The sequence below is a fragment of the Protopterus annectens genome, chromosome 3.part0, assembly GCF_019279795.1.
Source record: "Protopterus annectens isolate FY-2018-M chromosome 3.part0, PAN1.0, whole genome shotgun sequence".
NCBI lineage: Eukaryota > Metazoa > Chordata > Ceratodontiformes > Protopteridae > Protopterus > Protopterus annectens.
Genome location: NC_056731.1, coordinates 1434328736 through 1434344917, shown reverse-complemented (window position 1 = coordinate 1434344917; position 16182 = coordinate 1434328736).

Genomic DNA, 16182 nt, shown 5'->3' with positions numbered 1-16182 from the left:
TATATATCTATATGTATATGTAAGTATATATGTGTATATATATATATATATATATATATATATATATATATATATATAGAAAGATATATATATCTGGGTCTACTTCATTTAAATGAAAGTACATTTAAATGAATCTAACTTACCCAAGCTGATTCCACCAAAACTACATTACAACAAATGTACGTTCTGCCGAATTCCTTTCCCCGTGAAAGGAACCACTTGGCCACCACGGTGAACTGTGCCCTGTCTTCCATTTAGTGCCATCTCACAGTTGGTATATTTAAGTAGGGAGGGGTATGGGGGCACAGCCCCCAAGTTTGGTGGGCTTACTTTTGTTCTGTTTTGGTTCATTACCATGGTGGGCAAGTGGTTCCTTTCACAGGAAAAGAAATTCGGCAGTCTGTGCATTCATTGTACTGTCATTTCAGTGGAATCAGCTTGAGTAAGTCAGATTCATTTAAATGTACCTTCATTTAAACAAACTAGATGCATATATATATATATATATATATATATATATATATATATATGTGTGTGTGTGTGTGTGTGTGTGTGTGTGTGTGTGTATATATATATATATATATATATATATATATATATATATATATATATATATATATATATATATATATAGATTGAGATGTATAAAGTAAGATATATAGAATGAGATGTATAAAGTAAGAGTCTAAGATCCTCCGTTGGATAGAAACCTGTTTTCCAGTCGTGTCATGCACTGCAGGTCTTAGAATCAGGGTCAGAACATTAGGGAAAATGAGTAAACACTCTAAAATGTATAAGCAAAACTAACTTAAGTATTTAAATAAAAACACATCCAGTTAGGTGCACAATCAAGTAATATGATCCCTTAACATGATCTAAAGTATCATATTAAGGGATACCTGCTTGCGCATGTGATACGATATATTTTTATTTAAATACTTAAATTAATTTTGCTTATACACCTTTGAGTTTTTCCACAGAAAGAGAGACAGAGAGAGAGAGAGAGAGAGAGAGAGAGAACAATAGATAGATACAGACACAGCACCACAACACACACACACACACACACACACACACACACATATATATATATATATATATATATATATATATATATATAGATAGATATATATGTGTGTGTGTGCAGATCTGTGTGTGTGTTTGTGTTCATTTTTTATCAGTATTTATGGGGACTACAAATGTTTGCATTTATTTTATCTAATGAAACTCGGCCATTTATTTAATTATTTGTTATTGTTAACCAGGTGGGTAGGCTGATCCAAGTAACCTTTTCAGCCACTATGCAGGTACTGAAGCATGAAGGAGTGTAGCCATATATAATATAATTCATATGAAATACACGGAAGTGCATAGCCAAAAAAACACTTCCAAAAGAATGTAAATTAGCATATCAAATGGAAAATACACTTACAGTGGCAAAATCACTGATAATATAGATAACCACCCTAAGTCCAACAGAAAGAATCCTTACATGAATGTACACTTCTATGCTATGCAGAAAGTTATGCATCTTGTGTTGGGACTCTTGCCAGTACAGTCAGGCAAATAGAAGAGTATCATTGTGTATGCAGAATTACATGCAGCATATAAAGTGAACACAAATCTGTATATAGCAGACTTAAGACAATCATATAATAGGTAATAGAAAAGTATCTAGGTTATCTGGTACCCTGTGCAATTCCCCATTCTGGCACATCAGTGAAAAGCAGATTGCTATACTAAAAACACCACATATAACAGGCTTCAGCCATGACCACAATTATAATATCAGTATTCAGTTCTGAATGCTGGTACAACACTACTGCACCATCTACAACTGCTAATTGCACTCTCTTATACCTTGCACATGAGGAAGCTATTTCATTTGCCCCTTCCTAGCGATGCCACTGGTACACCATACAGTAGTTAACAGAGAAAAGATTCTAGGATATTGGTAGTAAGGAGAGAAAAAGAGAGGGAGACAGAGAAGTTATAACAATTATAGGAATACTTAATGAGAAGTGAGTGTAGGGAAGCTAGTGGCTAAGGAGAGAAACAGGGAAGAGAGGGAGAAAGAGAAGTTATAACAATTATAGGAATACTTAATGAGAAGTGAGTGTAGGGAAGCTAGTGGCTAAGGAGAGAAACAGGGATAATGGAAAAGGGAAAGATGATATAGAGAAGCTTAAGAGATGATGCAGAGAGTTTAATTTCTATACCTAAATTCTGTTTTTATGACATCGATTTATAAAGTCTATTTTAGATGGGAAGAAGCAGTGCTGGGTGCTGCTGTGTGGAATGCAGATTATTTACTGTCCACAATGCAGCTGCTTTTGTAGCTTTCTTTTAGTTAGTGGTATAGATTGTGTCTAAAAGTCCTATAATTAGCAGCTTGTCTTTTTTCTTGCAAAATGTACAGTTTGGCAGAACAGTTTTACTAAAATTTCTTCCTCCGAGGCCTTGACTGAATTAAGCTCTCAGTAGTGTGAGACATTGTTATATTGATTTTGTAGTGGGTAGTATCAACTCTTTATATGCAGTTTTAAGAGAAGCAAGAACAGTAGTGTTCACAGATGATTTTAAAGCTGAGGCGATAAAACACAGAATGAAGATGGGGGTGTAAATCAGAGGAGTTTGGTGTGGGATTTTTTAAGGATAGGAATTATAACTAACCCCAGGATTCATGAAGCTTGCGCCAGGCGCAGGCGTAGCGTAGGCATTCTAATGCCAAATATGGCCGCCGAGCAATTCAGGTACGAGTCGATTCCACTTGCACTACCAGCATATGCCAGCGCTCCGCAGCTCCCGGCGCATGTATGCTAATCACCCCATGTGCAGTAGTGCAGCATACAAATGAAGGTACATAGTGATTCATGAAGTGGTGCAGGCGTAGCGTAAGCATACTGAAATGTAAACCAAAAAACACGGTTTACATTTTCCCAAACATAACATCAGAGCCATGAAAGCGGAACAAACTTACATATGATAATGTTAATATATGCCAATGGCTGGATATATAGCCAATGGCATAAAAATACATGCACAACACATAATGAATAACATTTACCACCATGGCCACACTAATGCAAAGTAAACCCACAGTGCTGCAGTGCACAAACGGGATCATAATGAAAATATATTTAGACGTTAGAAAACTGCAATGTAACACAAGTCATAAATTCCCCATAATAGTCAATGACAGGCATGTTACACCACAACCATGGCACAAGGGTTGCTAAGGGTCTGTGACAGTGTTTGGCACAGTAACTAGGAATTAGTAGTCAATGTCATGCAAATGAGGCAAGTAATACTGAATTGCAAACACCTTGCCGGCATAAGGCTGTACCACATGGCATAACAGTATAACACCAAGGAGTAGCCAGGAGGTATACACGACATCAGGAGAGAGGGGGTGCCACCGTAGCTGTAAACACATTGGAGCATCACTAATCCTGGTTGCCCATTGCTAAGCAAAGCCACAGGATAGGGGTGTGGATGTAGCCATAGCTTTGCTTAGCTGAGAGCACACAATGTGACTGAAAGCACATGTGTAAGCGGATGACAACGTGCTCGAAATCCGGTAAACGGCTGCATGTGGCGCATACCACAGTTGAAACAGGAAGGTTACAGGAAGACAATAAGGAAATGCCACAGCAGGGTAATTGGAGTACAACTGAGTAATTAACACCTATTAACTCACAGTGGGCCATTGACAGTAGCTAAAAAGGCTGCTAGCAACAACCTGCAGAGCAGAAAAGGGGAGGTGCCGAATTGCAAAGAAAAGAGAACTGTCACAGCAGAACAAAGCAAACCTGCAGTAGATCGGCTACAGAACACATTTTGCAACACAGTCCTGGGTTGGGAAAGTACAAAACAAGAAAGCAGGCTGCTGGATGCATGCCTGACAATGGGAGGGGAATCAGGTTGAAAAATGAAGGCAAAAGCAAGAGATGATCCACGGCAGCCAAGTGTAATTCAACACCAAAGGCCCCACAATAGCAGTACCTGCGGTAAAACCCATAAGTAAGATACCCTGCAGCTTGGATTGAATATACACACCCAATGACATCATCAGCTTCCAAGGCACAATAGTATAATGTGTGAAGGCACCTCACACACACTTGGGTATTCCCAAACACTGCACCATCAGTGTAAACAGACGGGGAACTTTTAAAATGTACATGTTGGGAGCTGCCATAGCTTTGATTCATCAGCATGTGTTGGAGACTTAAGGTGGTGTGGAGGATGATGCTCACAACCACCTCAGGCACTGGAGGAGGAGAAGAGTGTTCAGACCAAGGGTAACATACCAGGGACAAGATGATCTGGAGATAGTAGAGCGTTATATGGTAGACAGGGACATCATACAGCAAATCGTTGAGCTGTGCCAGCCACGCCTCAGAGCCAGAAACAACAGAGGAGAACCCATCCCAGTGGACACGAAGGTATGTGTAAGCTTGAGAATACTAGCCACAGGTACCTTTCAAAGGCGAACTGGAGATATCATGGAGATCTCACAGGCATCAGCATCCAGGGTACTCCACCAGTTCCTGGATGCCATGTTACCACATGCCAATGAGCATATATACTTCCCCCGAATGCAGGAGGAGTTGGCCAACAATATGCGCCTCTTCCACCGTGTGGCAGACTACCCGGAGGTACTGGGTGCAATAGACTGCATGCACATACACATCAAGTCACCACTCGGTGAGCATGGTAGGCACTACATAAAGCACAAGGGATACCACTCCATCAACTGCCTGGTCATGTGCAATGCCCAGGGCATTATTATGAATGTGTGTGCCGGCAGCTCTGGAAGCTACCATGACTACCACATCTGGCATGCCTCACAGCTGTTCCAGGTATATGCCAGGGGGGATATCCCATATGGCCACCTTGTGAGGGATGCTGGCTATGAACTGGAGCCGTTGATGATGACTCCCATCAGAAATGCACACACAACCATGCAAGAACACCATAATAAGGCACACGCACAAACCAGAATCATCATAGAGCATGTGTTTGGGATGCTGAAATCACGGTTCCATTGCTTGGACATATCTGGTGGATCCTTGCAGTACTCTCCAGGTACGTGTGCCCACATCTTCATAGTATGTGCCATGCTACATAATATGATCCTGCGGAAACAGCTGCAGCAGGGACATAATGGTGAAGGCCCTCACAGCCCACCACAATTGCCAAAGGCACCAAAGGTACAGAGGGATTCAGACCACGAACACCCTGTGTCAGCCCCAGTAGGCAGACGGAGGCGTGCCCAGTATGCCCATGCCTTGACAAAGAGGGAACGTATAGCACATACACTGACAGTGTAGGCCCCTATGGACTGACACACTTCTCCACCTGCACACACAGTAAACATGGATGGCACACACACATGACCACCTATAAATTGTCACGTATAGGTGGTCTACTGTGTGCATCCTACATAGGCAGTCCTCAACTATTACACACACAACTGCTATTGGTACAAGGTAAGTAAACACCTGAACAGTAAATTAAGTTAACAGCATGTGTTGATACTGTATGTATAGGTTCCGAGATACATCAGTAGGTACATGCCTAACTGTCAGAGGCAATTCATAAGCCTAGCCAAAATGTGTCTGCTGTCGCCACCCCATTGATTAACTAACTGTCCCTCCATGGAGCAGAGCCAATTGTGGGATCCCTGGGGTGTAACCACTGTTCCCCATCCACTCTGCAAGGACTCCCTGGTTTGTTAATGAGGGGCTCCATATAATGTAATCAGTGATGTAGTTCCAAAGCATGGGGAGTACCCATGACAGGTATCTGTCACCCCAGCATTCTCCAGTTATGGTTGTGGCAAGGTGTAGCTCATTACAGTATGTGGTTCACTGTGACATGGATTTCCATAGCTGGTTCATATCCATTAAGTCACACTTGGACATACCATTAACAGGTATCATCCATATGTACACCAACTGAGTTACACATTTGTTTGCAGTATTGAGGAACAGCCGTAGTACACTCTACATACTAAACACCATAACACTTGTACATTTCCCAGATGCCTCAGTGATAAAGCCACTGACTGTGCCGTTCATGGTCCCAGTTCCATGACCTGCAAGGGCTGTTACGTAATTCTGATGTCCCGAATAATGGATGTTGGATGCAGGTCATTAAAGCATGTTTTAGCACGTTAGCGGGTTTTTGCTCCGGTAAGTGTCAGTAAGTGGCATTTAAACATGAATACATGGATATGCACAACACAGGTCTAACCTTTGCTGAATGTCGCACAGATCATGGGAAAAGCTGCCCACAACCGCTGAAATGTGCGTTATTTACCCTTGTGCTAATAGTGCCTGCTCTGAGATGTAAAACGACCACTGCCAGGAGTAGAACATGCAACCATGTACACAATCTTCACAATAACCTACCACTAAGCTACCTGAGATATACCAATGGCAGGTGTGTATTGTGACAGGTTAAAATACAAAAGGGCGGACTTCAGGAAATAGTATACACCGCCAAGTACGCAATGAAAGGTGTATTCTCTCTATCTCTCTCTCTCTCTATATATATATATATATATATATATATAGAGAGAGAGAGAGAGAGAGAGAGATAATATAGAGAGAGAAAGTGTGATAGAGAGATATATGTCAATATATATGGATATACATATATGTGCAAATATATAGATAGGTTAACAACATCTTCACAACCATCATCATCATCATCATCATCATCATCATCTTCTTTTGGCTGTTCCCGTTAGAGGTTGCCACAGCGGATCACCTGTTTCCATTTCTTCCTGTTCTCTGCATCTTACTCTGTCACACCAACCACCTGCATGTCCTCTCTCACCACATCCATAAACCTTATCTTAGGCCTTCCTCTTTTCCTGTTACCTGGTAGCTTCGTCCTTAGCATCTTTTTCCCAATATACTCAGCATCCCTCCTTAACACATGTCCAAACCAATGTAATCTTGCCTCTCTGGCTTTGTCTCCAAACCTTCCAACATGGGCTGACCCTCTAATGTACTTATTCCTAATCCTGTCCACCCTCGTCACACCCAGTGCAAATCTTAACATCTTTAACTCTGCCACATCCAGCTCAAACTCCTGCCTTTTTGTCAATGCCACTGTCTCCAACGCATATACCATGGCTGGTCTCACTACCCTCTTGGAGACCTTCCCTTTCACTCTTACAGGTACTCGTCTGTCACAAACCACTCCTGACATTCTTCTCCACCCACTCCATCCTGCCTGTACTCTCTTCTTCATCTCTCTTCCACACTCACCTTTACTCTGAACTATTGACCCCAAGTATTTAAACTCATCCAACTTCGCCACCTCAACTCCTTGCATCCTCACCATTCCTCTATCTTCCCTCTCATTCACATGCATATATTCTGTCTTAATCCTGCTGACCTTCATTCCTCTTCTCTCTAGAGCATATCTCCATCTCTCCAGGGTCAGGGTCTCCTCCATCTGTTCCCTACTCTTACTACAGATCACAATGTCATCTGCAAACATCATAGTCCACGGGGACTCCTGTCTAATCTCATCTGTCAACCTGTCCATCACCATTGCAAATAAGAAAGGGCTCAGAGCTGATCCTTGATGTAACCCCACCTCCACCTTAAATGCATCCATCACTCCCACAGCAGTCCTCACCGCTGTCACACTACCCTCGTACATATCCTGTACCACTCTTACATACTTCTCTGACACTCCTGACTTCCTCATACAATACCACAACTCTTCTCTAGGCACCCTTTCATATGCTTTCTCTAAGTCTACAAAAACACAATGCAACTCCTTCTGACATTCTCTGTACTTCTCCATCAACACTCTCAGAGCAAACATCGCATCTGTAGTGCTCTTTTCCGGTATGAAACCATACTGCTGATCACTAATCATCACGTCCCTTCTTAACCTAGCTTCCACTACTCTTTCCCATAACTTCATGCTGTGACTGATCAATTTAATCCCTCTGTAGTTATTACAGCTCTGCACATTACCCTTATTCTTAAAAATTGGTACCAAAACACTTTTTCTCCATTACTCAGGCATCCTCTCACTTTCCAAGATTTCATTAAACAATCTGGTTAAAAACTCCACTGCTATTTCACCTAAACACCTCCATGCTTCCACAGGTATGTCATCTGGACCAACAGCCTTTCCATTCTTCATCCTCTTTATAGCTATCTGTACTTCCTCCTTGCTAATCCATTGTACTTCATGATTTACTATCCCTACATCATCCAACCTTCTCTCCCTCTCATTCTCTTCATTCATCAACCCCTCAAAGTACTCTTTCCATCTCCTCAACACACTCTCCTCGCTTGTGAGTATGTTTCCCTCATTATCCTTTATCACATTTACCTGCTGCACATCTTTCCTAGCTCAGTCCCTCTGTCTAGTCAGTCGGTACAGGTCCTTTTCTCCCTCCTTAGTGTCCAACCTTTCATACAATTCTTCATATGCCTTATCCTTAGCCTTTGCCACCTCTCTCTTTTCCATGCACCTCATCTCCTTGTACTCCTGTCTACTTTCTTCATTTCTCTGACAATCCCACTTCTTCTTTGCCAACCTCTTCCTCTGTATACTCTCCTGTACTTCCGCATTCCACCACCATGTCTCCTTGTCATCCTTCCTCTGTCCAGATGTCATACCAAGCACCTTTCTAGCCATCTCCCTTACTAGCTCTGCTGTCGTTACCCAGCTATTTGGTAACTCTTCACTGCCACACAGTGCCTGTCTTAACTCATCCCTGAACTCCACCTCACAATTACCCTGTTTCAATTTCCACCATTTGATCCTTGGTGCTGCCCTCACACTCCTCCTCCTCTTCTTGATCAACAATGTCATCCTACAAACCACCATCCTATGCTGCTTAACGACACTTTCCCCAGTCACCACTTTACTGTCTCTAATCTCCTTCAAACTGGCCCTCCTACAAAAGATATAATCCACCTGTGTGCATATTCCTCCACTCTTGTATGTCACCCTATGCTCCTCCCTCTTGTTAAAATACATATTCACCACAGCCATGTCAATCCTTTTTGCAAAATCCACTACCATCTGACCTTCTGCATTCCTTTGTTTAACACCATACCTACCCATCACTTCCTCATCCCCTCTCTTCCCTTCACCAACATGCCCAGTGAAATCTGCTCCAATCACCACTCTCTCACCCTTGGGTACAGTCATCACCACATCATCCAATTCACTCCAAAATTTTTCTTTCTCATCCATTGCACACCCACCTTGTGGAGCATATGCACTAATAATATTCATCATTACACCATCAATTTCCAGCTTCATAAATATCAGTCTATCAGACACTCTTTTCACCTCCAAAAGACTCTTAGAATACTGTTCCTTTAGAATAACTCCTAGGCCATTTCTCCTGCCATCCACACCATGGTAAAACAATTTAAACCCACCTCCAATACACCTAGTCTTAACCATGGAGGTACATATAAATAGGATACTACCAAATACCGAATGCTTTACATACCGACGTGTGTAATCACGAGGGTAAAGACCGAAAGACCACAGTACTGAAACACCAGAACCGCGAGTACTTTTATACGATGTTAAGGGACATTTAGTTAGTGCGCCTGGTGCTGCGTTTCAGGTAGGTACTGTGTGTAAGTGTGTTTCTGATTGCTGTAGTGTGTGTAAGTGTGTGTTCTGAGTGTGATTTGTGTTTCTGGGGTCTGTAATATGTGTGTGTGGGTTTGCTTCATGTGTCTGTTTGTGCTATCTTGGAGGTAGATTATTAGAGTAGGTGTGGTGTGGGGTGCGCAGCCACCCACATGGGGGGTGTATGGGGCATGGCCACCTGCCCATACTTAGTGTAGGATGGTTTGTTTGGATGTGATGGGTAGCAGTGTGTCTGTGTGTGCATGTGTGTGTTCTGTGTTTGTGTTAGTTCCGGAAGTTTGACTGTCATGAGTTTGAGTGTTCGGTATTGTGGGGTTTGGGAGTCTGGGTGGTAATGTGGTCATTGGAGGTGTGTGCGTTCCTGAATCCATGGGTATGCCGTATACAGTGGTTGAAGTCTTCAAATATGTGTATAACATGGACCATAGCAATCACACAGTCTGCCACGACCGAACATTATGAACAAAGGATATGGAGAGTATATATGTCTATACACTATTACAAATATGTGCTATGGACATGAGCCAAAGATAGGGTTTCCACCTGTCTCACCTTTCGATGGGCAGTCCCTCTATGTGCTGTAGTGTCCTGACCAAAATGAATACAAATACTAATATCCTACAATCTCGAAACATTTGGCATGCTCCATATTTAATGTAATTGTTGCATAAAATAGTCATCTGTATCTAAAATACCTACATGTAACAAGAAACAGGATAAGCAAGTAAACCACTACAAGAATAAGCTTTTATATAGGCATATATGTAAAGTTCTATACTTTGTACTGACAGTGGGTATGTGTCAGCCTCTAAAATCCGATGCGTGTCCTGCAAATGTACCACTATGGCCATTTGAAAAGGTGGCAACCCTAGCCAAAGAGGTTCAGTCACCAACACAACTCCAATGAGTGCAAATATCTGTGACAGAAATACACGAGACAGCTTTCATGCAGCAACATTTCATTACATACCGATGTATTTCCAAAGGGATTGAAGGACCAACATCACCCGCATGCTATTCAGGAACCAATTAACAATGGCTTAATGAATCAGCCTGCAATTACCATAGTATTAGTCCACTAAAGGATAGGTCTTCAAATAGGGAAGGAGCCCTCACACACATATCGAATATGTATAAATGCAGTTCCTACACACCTGTATCTGCTATGTACACCCACCTACATCTCCCCCACACCCGAAACAATTGCAATACATACTGTAATAACATCACAAACATCCACTCTCTCTATGACATCTGCAGAAGCCTTAACACACCTTGTCAGAGACACACTATAATGGGCCTATGTGAAATTCTTGCTGTTGTACAATGGCACAGACGTCGATGATACAGGGTTTGGTTGCAATAATCCCGTATCAGACGGCTATGCGTACACCAGGACGTGTTACCAAATAGTGATTAACAGCACGGTATGATACACATGTACAGTATACCAAAGATGTCAGCTGAGCACAGTTCAAAACACCTAATGTTCTATGAATAGCCAAACAGCCTTGAGCTGCCCAAACATCGTTGCCACACCTAAACATTTGCAGATGTATCAGGTACAAACCCTGCAGAAGTAGCAATGTTCATAAATATAACAGCTAGACTCACATGTAGAATTACATCCTCTAGCCGTTACACACAATCCATGGGGGCCATGAAGTTAATATATCTCTGTGTGTCTCCATATAGCTATTGCAATTCATCACAAACAACACATCCAGGCCATCTTCCATGAATGTAGGGCAAAGGGCCCAAGTGGAATATTCAATTATACACCACTGTTGCCATGTCATTGGCTAATGGAGTAGCTGCACAGCTGATGTGCATGTAATCATCTACTCCGGAACACCAATTGGTGGCAGGATACCACATGTTACTGATATCTAAGTATAAAAAGATGGCTTGTCATACATTCAAACCATCTGTATATACCAGCAAAACATTACAACGAGGATTGCAACACAAAACGATTAGGATTTATATTACCATCAACGATAATTCGGGTTACTAATAAGGTATGTAGAACACTCAGTATGTCAGTGTACGTAGTACCTGTTCTGTAATAATTAAAGTGTACGCAATACATATAGTATGAAAAGGTATTATGTAGTGATGTATTGTTAAGCATAGTAACACTCGTAGAAATTGTGTGTACTACTGTAGGCCACAAGGTAAACACCTCGTACACCACAAGGGATGCTATATAAGGACTTTGAACACAACAATTCCACTCTAGCCGCTGCCAGTGGCAGGGTTGGTCCAACGAGTATGTGCCATAACAGGGGATAGTATATGTTGATATACTGTAACAGTAGGCATATGTATGGGCATATAACTGAGAATAACATGTCTAAGGTGGTCCTGCTGTGCAATTATGATTTGCATTGTGGGATATTGTGGCAAAAATGTGTAATGTACAGTATTGTAGGTAGATATGTCTAACATTTTACATAGCATTACTGTTATGTTATGCAAACATCAGGTATGTCTATTGGCATGTACAATACACAATAACAGATACATATGACTTGTAGTCACCAGACAGTGTATCAGCATGATAGCTAATTGAAATGGAAGAGCTAGTCAATTATCCATGCACAAAAGGCATGTAATAGCTTCAGAGGTTCATAGTTAGGTACTATGCTGTCTGGCCAAGGCCATTCATAAGTCTAGCTACAGTGTTTTGACTTGCGGCACCTCCCTAGGTTAGTTTCCTGTGCCTGTGAACAGCAGAGCCATTAGTTTCCTGTGCCTCTGTACAGCAGAGCCACTGCAGTGATCGCTGGTGTACATGTCTGTCTCCCATCCACCCATCGAGGTATCTCTTGAAGAGTGCTAGTGAGAGTCCCAGCCTGATGTACATAGGAATCATGTTCCAAAGCATAGGGAGTGTCCAGGTCAGGAATGTATCCCTCCAGCACGTCCTAGTCATCGTTGCGTTTAGGTACATATCCCAGAGCATGTGGCTCTCAGGGGCTTTTGCTTATGTGGAGCATATCCGTCAATACTGTTTTGGACATGGGCCTTGTATGTTCAGCAGAGATCATCTCTGAGTATGCGGTATGTAAATGAGTACAGTTGGAGGTTCTGTAGTTGGGCTGCATACGTCATCCTTCGGAGGTCAGTATTCCTGTTGGTGTGGTAATGTTGTGGTATTTCAAGCCATTGCTGTTGTCTCATAAGGTACATCCCAAATGGGGTGTTGTGCCCTTTAATGTGTTTCATAAGTCATGAGTAGAAAGGCATAATGGCTGCCTTTGTTCTGGCTACAAACCCATTAGAGGTTAGGGGGGGCCACGTAGAAGGATATCCACACCACCTTGCTAATATGGTTATCAAAGGAGTGAATGCTATCTACTTGGGTTCTAAGATCCCTTATTACGTCTTATGTATGTAGGGGACTACCACCTATGTGATAGTCTGCGGGTGACTGGTGTAATCCAAAGGGGGTGTCTATGTACCTTGTGGCATACAGCTTGAGGCCATGTTATTGACACCAGGTATCCATCCCAGTGACACCCTTATGGAGGATGTCTGTATCAGCTGGGGACGCAATCATGGCCCCTAGTTTGCAGTCTTCTGCAAACCTTTTCTGGGTAAGTCCTCCTGTGCTAGCCTGTACCTCAGAGAAGCATATACCGAACATGAGGGGCCCTATGACCGAGCCCTGGGAGATGCCAATTGTAACTGATTTACAGTAGGACCTAGGGTATGCTACCCTCACTATGTGGGTTCTGTCCATGAGCCACTTTGCATAACATCTCATGACGTAGGGGTTAATGTGCAGGTGGATGTGTATCTTGATAATACCAGAATGGGGAACAGTGTTGAAAGCCTTTGAGAGGTCAAGGTAGGCTGTGTGGACCTCCTTACCCTCATCTACTGCCTTGGTAACTGTCTCAAAGGACTCCACCAGGTTTGGGAGGCATGGTCTGGCTCTAATAAATCAAAACTGGATGGGATCAAAGGTTTGGAGGGCCACCAATGTCTCAGTGAATGAGATCCATGATGATGTGCTCCATAGCCTTGCAGAACACTCTAGTCAGGCGTATAGGGCAATAGTTCCCCTGGTCCATTTTGGTGCCACCTTTGTGGAGTATGATAACTGTTTCTGTGCACCATTCAGGGGCCACAATGTCTGATGCAAGGCTATTATTGAATATGGTGCCTAAGTGGGGAGCCAGTTCATTCTGAAGTTCATGGAAATCGCAGCCTGGGATGTTGTACGGCCACATGGATGCTGTGTTCCTGGCTTTAGAGAGTGCAGCTTTGAACTGTGTAGTTGTGATCGCAGGGACTCTGCATCATTCCTGTATAGATATGGGCCATTTAGGGTGTGAGAGGGGTGTAAAGTTAGCACTGAACCTATCTGCCAGGATGTTGCCAATATCAGTCAGTTCTGTAATGTTCGTGCCTTACTGCTGTATGTCAGAGCAGATGTGGGTATCGCCATCGAGAGTAGTGACATACCTCTAGAACGCTTTGTGGTAGTCCTTGGAATTAGTCACAGTTATGTTTATGTAGCTAGCTTTGGAGGATGTGATAAGGGATCTCAGATTCTTACTGAGGCTGACCAGGGAGCTCCTCCACTCATGGGATTGTACTCTACTTTGCAACAGTCTCCTCCATCTATTGTACATTATGTCCATGGCAGTGGACCACCAGAGCGGCCTCCATTTTCTGGTGGGTACCGTCATGGTTCTGTTTGGGATAGCATGATCCATGCAGTCATGTAAGTGCTAATTAAGTGCAGTTGTGTATGATTCAGCAGTTGTAACTGTATTGTCCATCTGCATGGGTGTCATGACATTTACTACTGCTGTCATAAGAAGCCTGAAGTTGGCTTTGTAGAAATATTGTACTGTGTTTTCCATAAAGGGTGTGGTGCCGGGATGTGGATAACAAGGGTGATTAGCGTAAGTTCGGATCTGACCAATGAGGAGATAACCCCAGGTGTGGAACACAAGTCACACATGTTGGTAATGACCAGGTCTAGGATAATGTTGCCCCTGGTGGTGGTGTGGATATGTTGATCCAGGCGATTGGAGGTTATGAATCCCAGAAAGCATTGGCCTAATGTGTCGGCACATGAGTAGGTATCCCAGTTAATGGTGGGGTAGTGTCAGTCACACATCAGTAGTGTGCCTGTTTGAACCCTAATTTCCAGTACACCAAGAAGAGAGGACTGTTAACCATGGGGTATGGTGGGGGATCTGTAGCAAGCTACAATTTGTATAGCAGTTATGGCCAGAGTTAGTTGCACTTGGATAACCTCTGATGCATTGTGCTAAGCAACTAGCCTGGAGGTGTGGATATCCTTAGGAAATATGGACACACCTCCGCCGTGGGTGTTCCGGTAATGGTTACATGACTGAAAGGTGTGGTATGAGTAATAGCCTGGTAGTGCAGGGGTGCTCTCAGGAGCCTAGAAGCAGGTCTCAGTCACTGCACAGATATTAAAGTGGTCCATTACAAGGAGTGCCTCGGGTGAGTGCATTTGAGATGAAAACGTCAAGCATTGAGTAGCTATACCCTCAGGTTTTGCTTGCCTATTTCTGTTATGGTGGTGAATATGTTATTTGAACCATGCCTAAAACAGGCACTATAGGAGCAGCAAGAGATTTAGCCATTATCCGGAATCCCAGGGCCAACAGGTGCAGGCCACCTGTACCAAAGCATCATGTTCTGTCGACCATGTCATTCAAAGCAGACAGATACTGGATACCTTTGGAATGACACCAGAAGCATAGCCAATTGTTGAAGTAAATCATTTTGTCCTTGTACTGCGTTATCAGTCTGGATGATGGCAGAATGCTACTCAGGGCTAGGGCGATAACTGCCTAGGCTACAAGATCGGAGAACTATTCCATGTCTCTTTACATGTAGTCCAGGAAGGTACATCTCAGGGCATTCACATTCACATGGACAATGACACAGTCATATTGTACCTGTTCAGGAGTGACCTGAATGCATAGGTTATGTTGCGGATCCTGTTACCCGATAGGCAGCTGACAGTAACTATCTCCTTGTGTAGCCTGGTTCATAGGTTCATAGGTTTATACTAGGCTATCTGCCCTAAGGCATTTATAAGCCTAGCCCAAATTATTGTGGCTTACGCCACCCCTTATATGAAAAAATACTGTGCCCATTAGTTTGTTGTGCCTCTGTCCAGCAGTGACACAGAGATGATTCCTGGGGTAAACCTACGATCTCCCATCCACAGGTCTAGATTTCTCTTGAACAGAGTCAGCGAGGTGCTCTGCCTCACATGGACCGGGATTTTATTCCACAGCATAGGGAGTCTCTGAGTGATAAATCTATCCCTCCAGCACGTCCTATTTATATCCGTGCTAAGGTTTAAGTCGCTTGCTCTAGTGGTTTTGGTGGATTTGGATTTTTGAGGTGGAGCATGTCCATTAATTCGGGTTGGACATGGCCTTGTATGTCAGGCACATGTCACCTCTGAGCAGACGGTATGCGACTGAATAGAGCTGGAGTTTCTTCAATCTGGCAGCATAT